Genomic DNA, 13179 nt, shown 5'->3' on the forward strand with positions numbered 1-13179 from the left:
ATAAATAATTCCTTCTTATGGCTATTTACTGCTAGAAATTAATGTGTGAAATACTGTATTCCTTCAAGATCTTTAAATTACTGCAAGAGTTCCCCGCCCCATTGGAAATGTTTAAAAAGGATGGAAAAACATCAGGGCTCAATGATTGTATTTCAGATCACTATTAATAGTTGTTTAATTATTGCCATCTTCCTGGGCATGACACAGAGTACTCATCATCATTGTCCTGCAGTGCAATAAATTGCAGCTTGGCTGTTAGGTATAATTAATTGCAGCAGATTGGAGTATTCATTAACTGATTTTTACTTAATCAATTAATTGACCAATTAAAGAAATGTAAAACTTCATTGACTGTCTTATATTTGCTTGTCATAACATACTTCTCTATGTCCAGGTGCCTGGTTCAGGCCTGGAGAATTTTCCCTACAAGGAAAGGCTTGTACAGATTTGTGTTTGGGGATCTTTAGTTTGTGGGAGGAAACTAATACCGCCCAGAGACATATGTTTTGGGCAGTATAAAAATATGTTAGAATGAATGAATGAATGAATGAATGAATGAAATAGAATGAATGAATGAATGAAATAGGGGACATCAATAAGCCTTACAAAATTATGCATGATGTGGAGAATCTGGATAGAGAAGTTTTTCTCTTTCTCTTATACTAGAACCTAGTGTCATCCAATGAAATTGATTTGCAGAACATGCAAGACAGACAAAATAATTCTCCACATAATTAACTTGCGGAACTCTTTGCCACAAATTGTGGTAATGGCCCCTAGTTTAGATGCCTGTAAAGGGGGAATAGATAAATATATAGAGATCAGTCAGTCAATGGTTGTTAGACATTGAATGACAAGTGCTGAAGACAACAGCAGGTGAGGGCTGTCCTGCTTGTGGGGTTTCCAGTGGCATCAGGTTGGCTGACCGTGAGAAGCAAGATGGACTTTTCATCTGATTCAGCAGGACTCTTAGGTGTAACATTGTCAGGAATACCAAAAAAAAACCCAAAACCCACACAAAAGTTCTTGTAGTATATTGACAGATGTCGTTTATAGATGGTAGTTGAAATACTAAAGAGCAGATTGATTAGAGGTTTGGCTGGGGCAGCTAGGCTGAGGGCTCAGCTGCAGCTTTTCACTGGCTTGCATATGCAGCTGAGCTCAATAAAGCCGCTGCCTGACGTGATTCAGAGCAGTATGGCTCTGCTGCGCACCACGTCAGGGCTGCTACAGAATCTGAAGACAGCCCCAAAGCTTCATGGAATGAATGGTTGTGCAATTTGCACCACCACAGTGTCATGAATGGGAGTAACTGCAGTTATGTTGATGCTGCAACTGTTTGTTCCCCGCAGCAACGGGGCTGCCTTATGAGTCTGCAGTCGCTTTGATTCAGTGCACAGCAGTGCCTTACCGCCAGTGGTGGATTAATGGAGAGGCAGAGTAGGCATTTGCCTACCACGGCAAAATTTGAGGAGCAGCAAATTTCGCCCCTCCTCAAATTTTGCTGCCCCTCTCTGTGGGCAGTGGCAGCTGCAGCAAGGGTGGAGTGGGCGAGGAGAAAGTACCCCCTTTTTACCTTATTTAAAAAAGGCAACCCTTTTTTGTTTAAGGTAAAAGGCCAGCAAAAGCCTTTTTGCCTGTGGGGGGGCAAAAAGCTTGATCCGCCCCTGCTTATCACTGCACATCATGTTGGCCAGTGAATACTGCTGGTCAAGGAGACATGTGACTGGAAAGCAGCAGTCAGCAGGATTTTTTTTAAAACACAAAACTTTCTGAATGTGGCCAGCCAGAGAAGTGAAAACTTCTCTGTGAATAGCACTGCCCTTCAAGATCTACAGCCTTTCTCAATCTTTCGTAATTGCTCCCTACAGGAGTCAGTTCAAGGGCATTTCCTATTCTATGCTTTACGTTTCTTTATTTACTACATATGTGATGCTGGAACTCATGGAGTAGTGGAGTGGGCACAGAACTGGCAGCCTTGGGGCACAATAGCGTTTCCGTCACCTGCAGGGTCTTGCTGATGACTGAACTGTGTACAAAGCCTTGGAAGGATAGACCAGCTTTTGATTGATGTGCCCATTACTATTACTGAGATATTCATGCTCTATAAATCCCTCAGAAGACATTCCATTATTAAAATAAGTGTTAACTTCAGCCTGATTTCTTTATTTTAAAAAAGAGGCTCCTTACGTCCTTGCTGGAATATCAATATTCATGGCAGTGTAACATCTGAGGGAAACAGGACGATGACTTGTTGCAATGTGCTGCAATAAGGCAACGACCTTTGGGCCAGGCTCTTTGGGGTGCTCTGAGCACCTTCAAAGGCACCTTTTGGCTTGTTTACAGTGTCTCTTTCATGTGCTTTATCTTCCAGTAAACTGCATCTCATCTTATCCTAATGTACAGGCTTGATGGGTGTGTAAGTGGACATTTGTGACTTAGCAGGTCATAGCTTTCATGCCAGTGCCAGATCAGAAAACTGGTGAATTGTGGTGGAATTTGCTTTTGTTGCTGATTTGCACTCCTGTTCCTTCAAAGTATTTTCCCCCTGGAGAATGTAGCTCTATTTTTAAAGTGTAGACAGCAATTCATAAAACTGCGGATCTGGAAAAGGCCTATACACCCTTTAATCCAGATCTAATCAAACATAATGTTGGATATATAGATTCCAGGTAAAATGTGGGAAATGATTTCAGTTTCTGTCTATCAAGAAGAGTCAGAATCTGGGAGTCATCTTCTCTTAGACTTCCATAATAGATAGCCATTTTCAACAAATATCTATTTGTCTTCTGTCTGTTGGTCTATCTAATTCATAACCCATCCTGCTTCCAACGAGCTCATGGTGTTCGGATTAAATTGGATATCCCATATTATCTTTGTAAGTACGCATAACGTTAGGCTGAGAGTAGCTTAGGCCTAGAATTCACTGGTAGTTTGGGTCTAGAGAGCTTCACAGTCAAGTGGAGATTTTGACTCCGGTCTTCCTGGTCCAGCTCTCTCCACTCTAGCCATAACATCACACTGGCAAAGTCCGTTCAGATGAGGAATAATTGCATGAAAGCAATCACAACATATGGCTGGATAAAAGGATTCAGATTAATACATTTGAAGAGAAAGCATGTGTAAACACACTTCCTAGATAGAAACAATGGCTATAATCTTGTGCTCAGGGACATATACAAGTCTTAAGAGATTTTAGCAGGATGTTAGCATAACACAGGATACTTCAAACAGACTTTCTTATAGCATTTAAAACATATGTACATAGGAAGCTGCCTTTTCCCAAGTCAGCCCATTGGTCCATCTAGCTCAGTACTGTCTACTTTGACGGGCAGTGGCTCTCCAAGGTTTCAGGCAGGAGTCTTTTCCAGCACTACCTGGAGATGCCAGGGATTGAACCTGGGACCTTCTGTATGCAAAACAGATGCTCTGCTACTGAGCTATGGTCCTATCTAGTCCCTAAGAGACACCACTTAGCATCTACTTGTTAATCACTCAGCTTTTAAGTTGGGGTTTTTTTTGTGGGGGGGACACCAAGAATTATGTAGAGATGTTAAAAAAAACCACAATTTCTCCATCCTCAGAGAAAGATTAATTGCTGACTTAATTGATAAAGAGCATTTGTTTTCAGTAAGGAACATGATCTATTTCCAGTTCAGGAAATGAAGAATCTTTAGGCAGATTTGCATTTATGATGATAATGTGGAAGATCTATCTCCTTTTTTTTTTACACTGACTTTACTAAGTTTGGTTATAAAGAACAGACCAACTTTAAAGCAGATTATGAACACAAATCATGTTTCATTAATTTAAACAAATTATGAATGCAAATCAAATATATTCATAACTAACCATAAAATAAGCTAAGACTCTCCCTGGAACCCAATCATTGTCAATGACTTAATAACTAATGCAGTGATTTAAGGGAAAGCAGAGGAGAAAAAATAAGTAAGTGCAGGAAGGTAGAGCAATAAGGCAAGGTTCCCAGTGAGAAACATTATTTTAAAAAGATATATGATTGTTATATATATCTTTCTCAAGATTGTTCTTGTTTTGTGTTTCCCCCGATCCATCTCCGACAGTATCAGTACCTTGATCTTGGTCTTGATTCTGCAAGAGTGGAGTCTAAAATGCTTCTGTTGATTATGGAGCCCCAGTATAAATTATCTCCAGTGAAAGCTGGTGCTAAATAACAGGCTGTATTACTAATTAGGGTAAATGTCATAGCAAGAGCATGCTGACATTGTTACAATTAATGGTCCAGTGCATTACTATTTAAAACACCTTTGGAAGTTAATGGAATTGTATTAATTGTGCCGCTGAAGGGACCAAGGGAGTGGAGTCCATCATTCCTGAGTTTTCTGGAGCGGCACCTCTGTCATTATGTTAGAACTGGATGCCATGCAAGTTCTTTGTGCTTTAAAGATTTTCTCCTTCACAGCCATTTCTCAAATTAATATGGCGCTTGTGCTTCGATCTGATCGGAAACAGAAGAAATCCAGCTGGATTCTTGCAATAACTCAACAATGCAGAAAAAGAAGATCAAGTTGTGCTATGTAGTATGTTCACTTTGCTTTTCGTTGCTATTCTGCTGTGCTATGAACTGCAGTCTCATCCATTCTTCCTTCCAGACTTCTCTAATTTGCATTCTGTCAGCACAATCTTTACTATGCGATTTTAAATATCTTGGAAACACAGATTGTGGCAGGAGGGGCCTTAGTGCAGTGGTAGAAAATATGTGTAGCAAGTCCCAGGTTCAGTCCCTGGTATTTCTGGTTTTTATTTTATTTTATTTTATTTTATTTTTACATTTCTATACTGCCTTTCGTTAAAAGAAAACCCCAAGGTGGTTAAAAGGGGCTCAGCGCCTGAGACCCTGAAGAGCCATTGCCAGTCACAATAATACTGGGATCAGGGCGTAACTACAATAGGGCAAGGGGAGACAATTGTCTGGGGCCCCACTGCCTTGGGGGGGCTCCCAGAGGCAAGTCACATGACTGACTCCCCCAGCCACGCACCCGCCCGGGCTTCCTTCAGTTGTATTCAGCCTCCGAAACTGATGTGAGTGTTAATACCTGGAGCTACCAGAACAGCATGTCTTTTCCCAGTACCATTAAATGACTTGCATCGTCCACAATTTACAAAACCTTTAAAAAATAATGTAGGATTTCTTTACTTCATGAGCTGAGCTTCAGTGAGGGAGGCCCCATTTTAAAATCTTGTCTCTGGGCCCACTCCAACTTTGCTAAGCCCCTGACTGGGATATACAGATCAATGGCATGCCAGCTTTGTGTTCTCCAGAGATAAATTATGCAAAGGTTTTTGTTTTATTTTGTGCAAAGGTTTGTGCAAAGATTTTTGTGCAAAGATTTGTGTAAAGGTTTTTGTTTTATTTGCATAGTTTGTCAGTCAGTTCCCCAGTTTTCCTCCAGAGTTCAAACCAACATACATGGGATTATCCTTTTTTTTATCCTCACATTAATTGACTGGTTCAAGGTAATATAAGTTTCATAGCTGAGTGGAAATTTGAATTCAGGTCTTTCCAGTCCAAGTCCAACAATTTATCTGCCACATTATATTGACTGACACAGTGATAACTTATATACCCAGTTTGGCATTTCCTCCCTTTATATGTCATTTGCCATATTTAATGCTGGTATGACTGGCCTCGGTTTGGCACAAGTCTGTCATCACTGCTTTTGTTGGTGCCTGGTAGGAATGTGCATGGGACCAGTACGGAAGCCATATATGGGCCTCCGAACCAGTTCAAACAGTGGCTGTTTCCACCGGCTCAATGGTGGGGGTGCTGCTTTAAGAGCGAGGGAGGGAGCACTTACCCTTCTCTCTTTTCTTCCCCCACTGGTGCTCCTTTTTTCCTAAAGTCCATCGGGGTGGCAGCATACCTCCCAGATGCCCCGTTGCTCCCATTTACCAGATACAACTGGAAGCATCCAATGCACCTGCATGCACCAGGCACGGGTGTGCACACTTCGCGCCGTTGCATGCATGACATATACATGCCCACGCCTGGCATGAGCAGGTGCATTGGATACTTCCAGTTGTATCCGGTAAACAGGGACAATGGGGTGGCAGGGAGGCATGCTGCCTCCCCGATGGACTCTAGAAAAAAAGAGCGCCAGCAGGGGAAGAGTGGAGGGAGTGGTATGTGCACCCTCCCACACTCTTAAAACAGCACCCCCACCATCGAACCACCCCCACTTGGTTCCATGCACATCCCTAGTGCCTGGTGGAATGTCTCCCACAAGCTTTCCAGAAGTTGCCAAGTCTGCTAAGTGAAGTTTGTCTAAAATGGTAAATATCTAATGCAAGCTGTGTGTATTGTCCGCAGGGCAGCATGAAGTCTGATTTTTGTTAATGCTCAGAAGTATTTGGAACTTGCACGAACTTTAGGAACAGCCACAATAGGCTAAGTTGCAAAACCAATTCTTCTAATGTCTAGCTGTGAAATGTTTTATAAATACTTGTCAGTACAGTCAAAATGTCACTATATGGCCTCTCTAACAATGAATATTGGAGTTTTGCGGAGCTATGTACCTTATCCTGGCGATCTCTTAATTTCCTTAAAGATGAAGCTACAAGTCAGTTAACTGTCTTTGCCTCAGCTCAGCCTCAGAACCAGTTTTTCAATGCCTGAGAAACCATTACAACTCACACACATCTGGGAACAGGGAACCAGGGAATAAACTGCTTGCAAAATGCACTTTCCAGGTGGTTTCCTGTTAAGAAAGAAATAATTCGAGTTCTTTCAAATATGAAGAAGCAATCAGGGTTCACACCAGATGACTTCACCTTAGGGCATGCAGGAGAAGGTAAACAGAAGGGGAAGATGAGCCCATGCTACTAAACTCACACAGATCATCATATTGACTCTGAGTCAATTACTGCGGCTCACCTAGGATGGGAAAGATGAAACAAAGCCAGCTGTGCTAAGCAGTGCTGAGCCAAAATGGGGCAGGGGTGGGGTTTGTGAACATTTTCACTGCTGTGAACTGAGCCTCCCTTTTGAGCAACTCCCTTTTGCACTCTTTGGTGAAAGAGTGAAAAACTGTTCTCAAAAAGCTGGGTATGTGGGGAAGAGGGAACATATGTTGTCGAGGCAAAGGGGCTGACATTTCCCCCATTCAAATGTACATCCCATTCATTCATGAAGTGCAGACAAACGACATCTGCATTTGGATACACATCTGGGTGCAAATCTCAATGCACTTTTGAATATGCATGTTGTTCCTCTGCACTACATTACTTTCAATGGGATGCACATTTGTATGCATACTGTAATGCTGCTAAGGCTAGCAGCAGCCAGGTTGCCTCAGCAATGAGAAGAAGTCCCCTCTTCTGCCTCTTCAAGTAGCAACAAACACAGGGAGAAATGATTGTGAACAGGCACAAAGAATGCATGGAAGAGTGGAAAGTAGCAGGGTTTTTTTGGTAAACAGTTTCATGATGCGATGCCCGAATGAATACTGAAACCTCACAAAAATTCAGTACAGCACTTATGGTAAATAATACAACAAAGGATGGTCATCTCAGCACATTTTTGACTGCTTCCATACATGTGTTCAAAATACAAGCAGGAAAATGCAACATAAGAAGAAGCATATATAAATATTGCAGTGATCAGCCTCACTCCCTCTAAAGAGTTAACAGGGAGTGAAACTTTGTCTCAGCTGACAGGCTGGTGAACTCCAGGACAGCCAGGTGGGTGGGACCTAAAGAGTGGTTGCTGGAAATTCTGGGAACAAGGAGGGCGGTCTTGTTGGAGAGAAGCACATGTGGAAAGGCTTAGTGAGGGGCAATTGAGTTTTGCTACCTCATGGTTGAAGCCAGCGTGGAGGTTTTTTTCCTCATGGAATAACTCTGTAGATCCTTGAAAGAAAGGATTGCAGGAAACTTGATTCTCATCTGGAATTGGGTGAGTTTAAGGAAAAGGGAATTTGGCATAGAGAACAGTTTGTTTTGTAAGACTGTGAGTTAGGAACTTATATTTATTTGCATGTGTGTGCCTTTGCATAGTCCTGATACTGTGCTATTATTGTTTACCAGTAACGTAATTAAAATAAGAACCACTAGCCTATGCCCACCCTACCTAGGTGGGGTATCTGATTGCAAAAGTCTCTATAAACGTTTAAGCGTGCCTAAAACAACCTATTTTTGTAACCTAAGTATTTTGAGTGTATTGAAGAAAGCTAGAAGCCTCAAATGGAAGCAGTCTGTAGTAACTGGGAAAAACTGGGGTTTTCCCCCCTTTTCTTTTTACAAGCCTCTTATAGCTGGTTTTTAGCTCAGGAAAGCAGGGGATGGAAGGGGATTTCTCTGGTGCAAAAACATTCTCAAGAGCTCAGCAGCTATCAGGTTTTCTCATCACATGTAAGCCTACATGTGGAAGGTTTTTGTAATTATCCAATAGCAAAATAAAGAGAGTTTTCCCTGGGATTCCACCCCAAGCCCAGGGGTGTTCAAGCTCTGTCGATAAGAGGGGTGTGATGGCAGTATTTTAATTCTACTGGAAATATAGATAAGTTTTAGAAGAAGCCTAGCCAGGCAGCTAGGGATGATTCAGCATCCCTAGCCAGGGATGATTCAGCCAGGGATGATTCAGCATCCCCCCACCACGTGAGCTGCTCTGAGACAGAGGCTTTAATCTGCTACACACACACACACACACACACACACACACACACACACACACACCCGAGTGGCAGCTGGTGGCTCTGGGTTGGGGGGCATTAGGCAGGGCAAGTGATGGGCAGAACCAGGGATAGTGAGAGGTGGAGCCAATTGTAGGCCTCTCTCTCTCTCTCCCGCCCCCACCTTCCTTGCCATGCACCTTTCTCTTGCTCTTTCGTCAAGCCTGTCTGTGTGTCTGAGTCACACACATACCAAGTGTCAGGCCTTTGTTCAAGGACTCGGAAGAGGAGTGGGGGGCAGTGAAGATGCTAACCCTATTAGTTTGGGTTCCTAAATATGAGTGTTCTGTGAGTCCCTTTTCATCTTTCCAAGGAATTGTGGGGTATGTTTTCATTAATTTTCTTTCATATGCCAAAATGATGAGTTGTGAATTCGCCACTAAAGCCATTCTCATTTTTATTTTCTTCACATTACCTCTCTGTTATCATCATATATAACTCTGACCCCATGTAAAGGCTCCAGGCTTTCTCTTCTGAATCCAAATCAGCTTTCTTTCTTTCCGTGTCCTATTACTTCATAAATCCTATCATTTCATCAAATGATGTTGCTGATGTTTCGCTTTCATTTTAGTGCCACATTTTTTATTTGCACTGTCTATTGAGAATCACTTTGCAGACTGCTGTTTTTTTTGGTAGGGGAGGGGGAATCAGAAATCTCTGTACATCTGATAGTCTGAAACAGATATTGTCCTTTTAATAATCTTTCTAATTCACTTTGCCTTCTTTTTATGAATCTGTAAAACTTCTCTCTAGATGGTTTATATTTTTAATGCAATTCCTTTTATTGCTCATATTCCTCCTGAAATTTTAGCTTAAGCACATCAAGTTTGAATACTTTGAGTCCTAGGTTGCTGAGTCTCATATAATGGAAGAATGTGCTGCAGGCATCACACCTAGATACTCTACAAATGACACAACAGAGATGCACACCAAGGACCTTACCTCAGCAAAACTCAGGGTATCTCTACTCTGTAATCCTAGACCTGCTTGCAGTTTGAAACAAAGTGCCATGTCTCTCCTAAAAGTCACCATATGGGCCCCACAACAGATCTATGGCTATGCAAGATAGCCCGCTTTATATGTTTTTATATAGCTTGTCTGGCACTTAATGGTGATGGCTTCTGATGGCTAGTATCTATTTATTTATCACATTTATTTAATGCCCCATATAAAATCTCTGAGCAGTTTAAAAATTAAAAGCACGAACAACAATTAAAATACTAAATCATGTAAAACACCCTCACTCAAGCCCTGCTCCTCCCAACCACAGCAGCAGCGAATGACCGGGTCCTTCCTCACTGCCACCATGGCTGCTCGATCCCCTCAGGCCACTGACAGGCCCGGGCCCATCCCTTGCCTGCCTCCCCCCCCCTCCGCTAATGGTCTTGGTAGCCCCAAACAGCAGCAGTGCTTGACTGGGCCCTTCCTTGCTGCCAATCGGCACCGTGATGTCCGTTTGTTCCCCTCAGGCCACTGACAGGATCGGGACCACCCCTCGCCCTTCACTCTTTCTCTCTTCCTCTTCCTCCCTTTTCCCTCTTTCTCCAAGGGGGAGAGGGCACGAGAGAGGAGCAGGGGGAGGGAGGGAGGGCAGGCAGGAGAGACGGGGGCAGGAGGGGGAGAGAGAGGGCAAGAGAGAGGGCAAGAGAGAGTGAGGTGGGAGGAAGGGGAATGGAAAAGAGAGTGGGGTGGGAGGGAGGGTAAGAGGGGCAAGAGTGTGGGGCAGAAGGGAGGGAGGGGGAGGGAGAATGGAGCGGGAGGGAGGGGGGAACAGCCGGCCCCAAAGAGTACACAGATGCTCTGTGCAGGTTGGCTAGTATATATAGATTCCTTTCTTCTACAATCAAGAACCTCCTCTGACCAGTAACAGTTGCATTCCAACTGACCTTAACCATCACAGGCTCCTCCTCCCTATCTTCATATGGAATCTCCACTGCCCAATCACCACGGTGCTTCTGCTTGTGAACTCTCACAAGAGCTTCCACGCATGGGATTAGTGACGGGTAAATCTAAGAGGAATAAATATGTAGATTATCAACAGAACCAGATAATTAACACATTAACATATTAATATGTTGAATGGTCAGTGCATCTCTTCTGAATTCTGCAGGCAACTACACAGAATCTAGCAATGTTAAGAGAATTTTCAGGTTTTCGATCTGAAAGGAGGAAAACAACATAAACATCATTAGATCTACCTGGATACTTATGCAGAATAGGAACAATCAATTCTTGACACATATCACAATAAAACTGACAACGCAAAAGGACATGGTCGACTGATTCAACTTCCAGGTTACCACATGGACATTGTCTGTTCCTATACAGGATGTTATAAAATCTGCCATCTAAAACAGCCGGGGGGAAAGATATCACAGTGAGTCTTCAAAAAAACTCGCCTCAAGTTCAAAGTTATAAGGCAAGATAAATAATTAGTTGCCTTATAAATAAATCCATTATCACCTAATCTAGCATATTTAGAAACAGAGCTCTGATCCCTCTGCCATATACAGAATGCACTGCCTCAATAAAGCTCTCGCATTGCCATGGTCCATTGAAATTAGGAACTCCACAGAGAGTCCATATGTCATGAGTTTTCTAAGGTGCATTTTCAGATGTTGCTTAAAACCAACCAGAGATGGGGTTCTGATTTCATTTGGAGCATGTTCCAGAGCCCCGGGGTAGCCCTATAGAAGGCCAGATTTTGGGTCGCCACCAAACGAGCCATTGGCAAGCACAACTGGACCAGGTGCTCTCTTAAATACCCTGGGCCCAAGCTGTTCAGGTAATAACCAGCACTTTGGATTTTAACCCACTGGAATTTTTGTCACAACCATCTGTCTCAAGCCAAATTACATTTACATGCTAAACAGGAGGTCTGTTACTGGGTCTCCCTTAAAAAAAAAACACCACTACCACCTTAAAGGCAGCTACAGAGCTCCTAAATTGGACCAGGGAAGTTGCCAGAGGTGTTCCGAGATATTGTGGTGCCTGAGGCGAAGTTCTAAAGTTCTGAGGCCTTGCCCTACGTCCTACAAAAGGGGTCTAGCTTCCTTTCAGAACTGACCCTTGCAAACTTTGCAGAAGTTTTGACAGAAATCATTTCCTGCACTTGCTATTAGCCACATTGCAAAATACAGACACTATACAGATAACAGCAGCTTAATAATGTATGTGGTTTCAGTCACAAAAATGGTACAGGGGAATGGGAAGTGTTAGATACCTTCGCCCTCAGCACAGCTTCCTCAGCCCAAAGTGCTTCCCCCAACCACAGCTGATTTTTTTTAAAAAAAATTGGGAGATCTTATTGTATATTCCTTGTGCAATATACAATTTGGCCCACAAGCCACATTTGGAATTCGAATATTGTCAAAAGAAATAATATTTGGAATTTGCTGGAAGTGGCTGCTAAGAGATTTCTGGCTGGTGGAAGCACCTTCTCATCATTGACCAATGAAATGTGCAGAATGTGGATTAACGTTGCTTGTATGTGCGCTTGCTTATTATCGGCTTAACCTGTACTTCTGTATAGAAGAAATTTTGTAGAAAAGGCACCAGTATTGTCTCCCCACAGGGAAAGGTTGTTATATAACTTCCTACCCCTTGGGGAACTAGGGAGCACAAGGTAACAAAGAGTGCTGATTATTTTTCTTTTGGAAGGCAGGAAAGAAAGACCTGTCCACAGAGGTGCACCTAGGTAATTTTTGGAGCGTGGACCTAAAAGCCTTTGGAAGGCCACCCTCCTGTTTTTTTTAAACACATTTTTAACGTGACCATACCACCCGGGACAGACAAAAATAGATTTGGAGGCCCCCAGAGGGTGTGGGGGCCCTGGACTTCGGCCTGGAAGTCCAGGGGTAAAAGCACCTCTGCCTGTCCATGAGAAGATACTGTTCATCTATATGTGCTAATCCATGTAGATGGATAGTGGCACCCATCATGTAGGTCTTAGAAAGTTCCTGGGGCTGATTACAATAGGACCCTGGTGTAAGTAGTTCTTCATTCAGGTAGATGCTCTCCTCCATTGCTGCCTCTTGCTACTTCAAAGCAGGGCTCGGAAAAGTCATTGATTCTTTCCCCCCCGTTCAAGATGTAAAATTTTTACAACAATGAATCCATATGCTCATATTTCTCCTGCCTCCTGGCTCCTCACTGTGCTGTTCAATGCAATTAAATTGAGCACTAGCTGAGGGGAATTCTCTGCACCACCTGATCATTTAACAGCCTTAAAGATGAAAACTCAACACCCCTCCTTGCTCATGTTCGTGAAGTGAAAGCAAACTTAGATCAGGATGTTTGAACTGTAACCCAATTTCATTTCTTGTAGCTTCATTAGCCCTGGTGATAAAAGTTACAAGCCAGTCTGATTAAATTTCCTTTGAAGACGGCAGAACAGCTAGATGGCTGAGATAGGTATAATATGGATCTGAAAAATCGGAACTCCTGGGAAATGACCCCTAGCTCTAGGAAT

At 42.9% G+C, this 13179-nt stretch overlaps 1 protein-coding gene across 2 annotated transcripts in view; it reads left to right on the forward strand.

Moving 5' to 3' along the window:
• Positions 1-13179, forward strand: part of LOC128342827 (uncharacterized) — a 75281-nt gene that overhangs the window by 31525 nt on the left and 30577 nt on the right. The window contains exon 1 of one of the 2 annotated variants that reach the window (XM_053290839.1): positions 7827-7933. The exons of the other annotated variant lie outside the window; for it this stretch is intronic. The gene's annotated coding sequence lies outside the window, so the exon portion shown is untranslated. Of the gene's footprint in view, positions 1-7826; positions 7934-13179 lie in introns of those variants that run through there. 2 annotated transcript variants of the gene reach the window in all.

The sequence above is a fragment of the Hemicordylus capensis genome, chromosome 1 (genome assembly GCF_027244095.1).
Source record: "Hemicordylus capensis ecotype Gifberg chromosome 1, rHemCap1.1.pri, whole genome shotgun sequence".
NCBI classification, from domain to species: Eukaryota; Metazoa; Chordata; class Lepidosauria; order Squamata; family Cordylidae; genus Hemicordylus; species Hemicordylus capensis.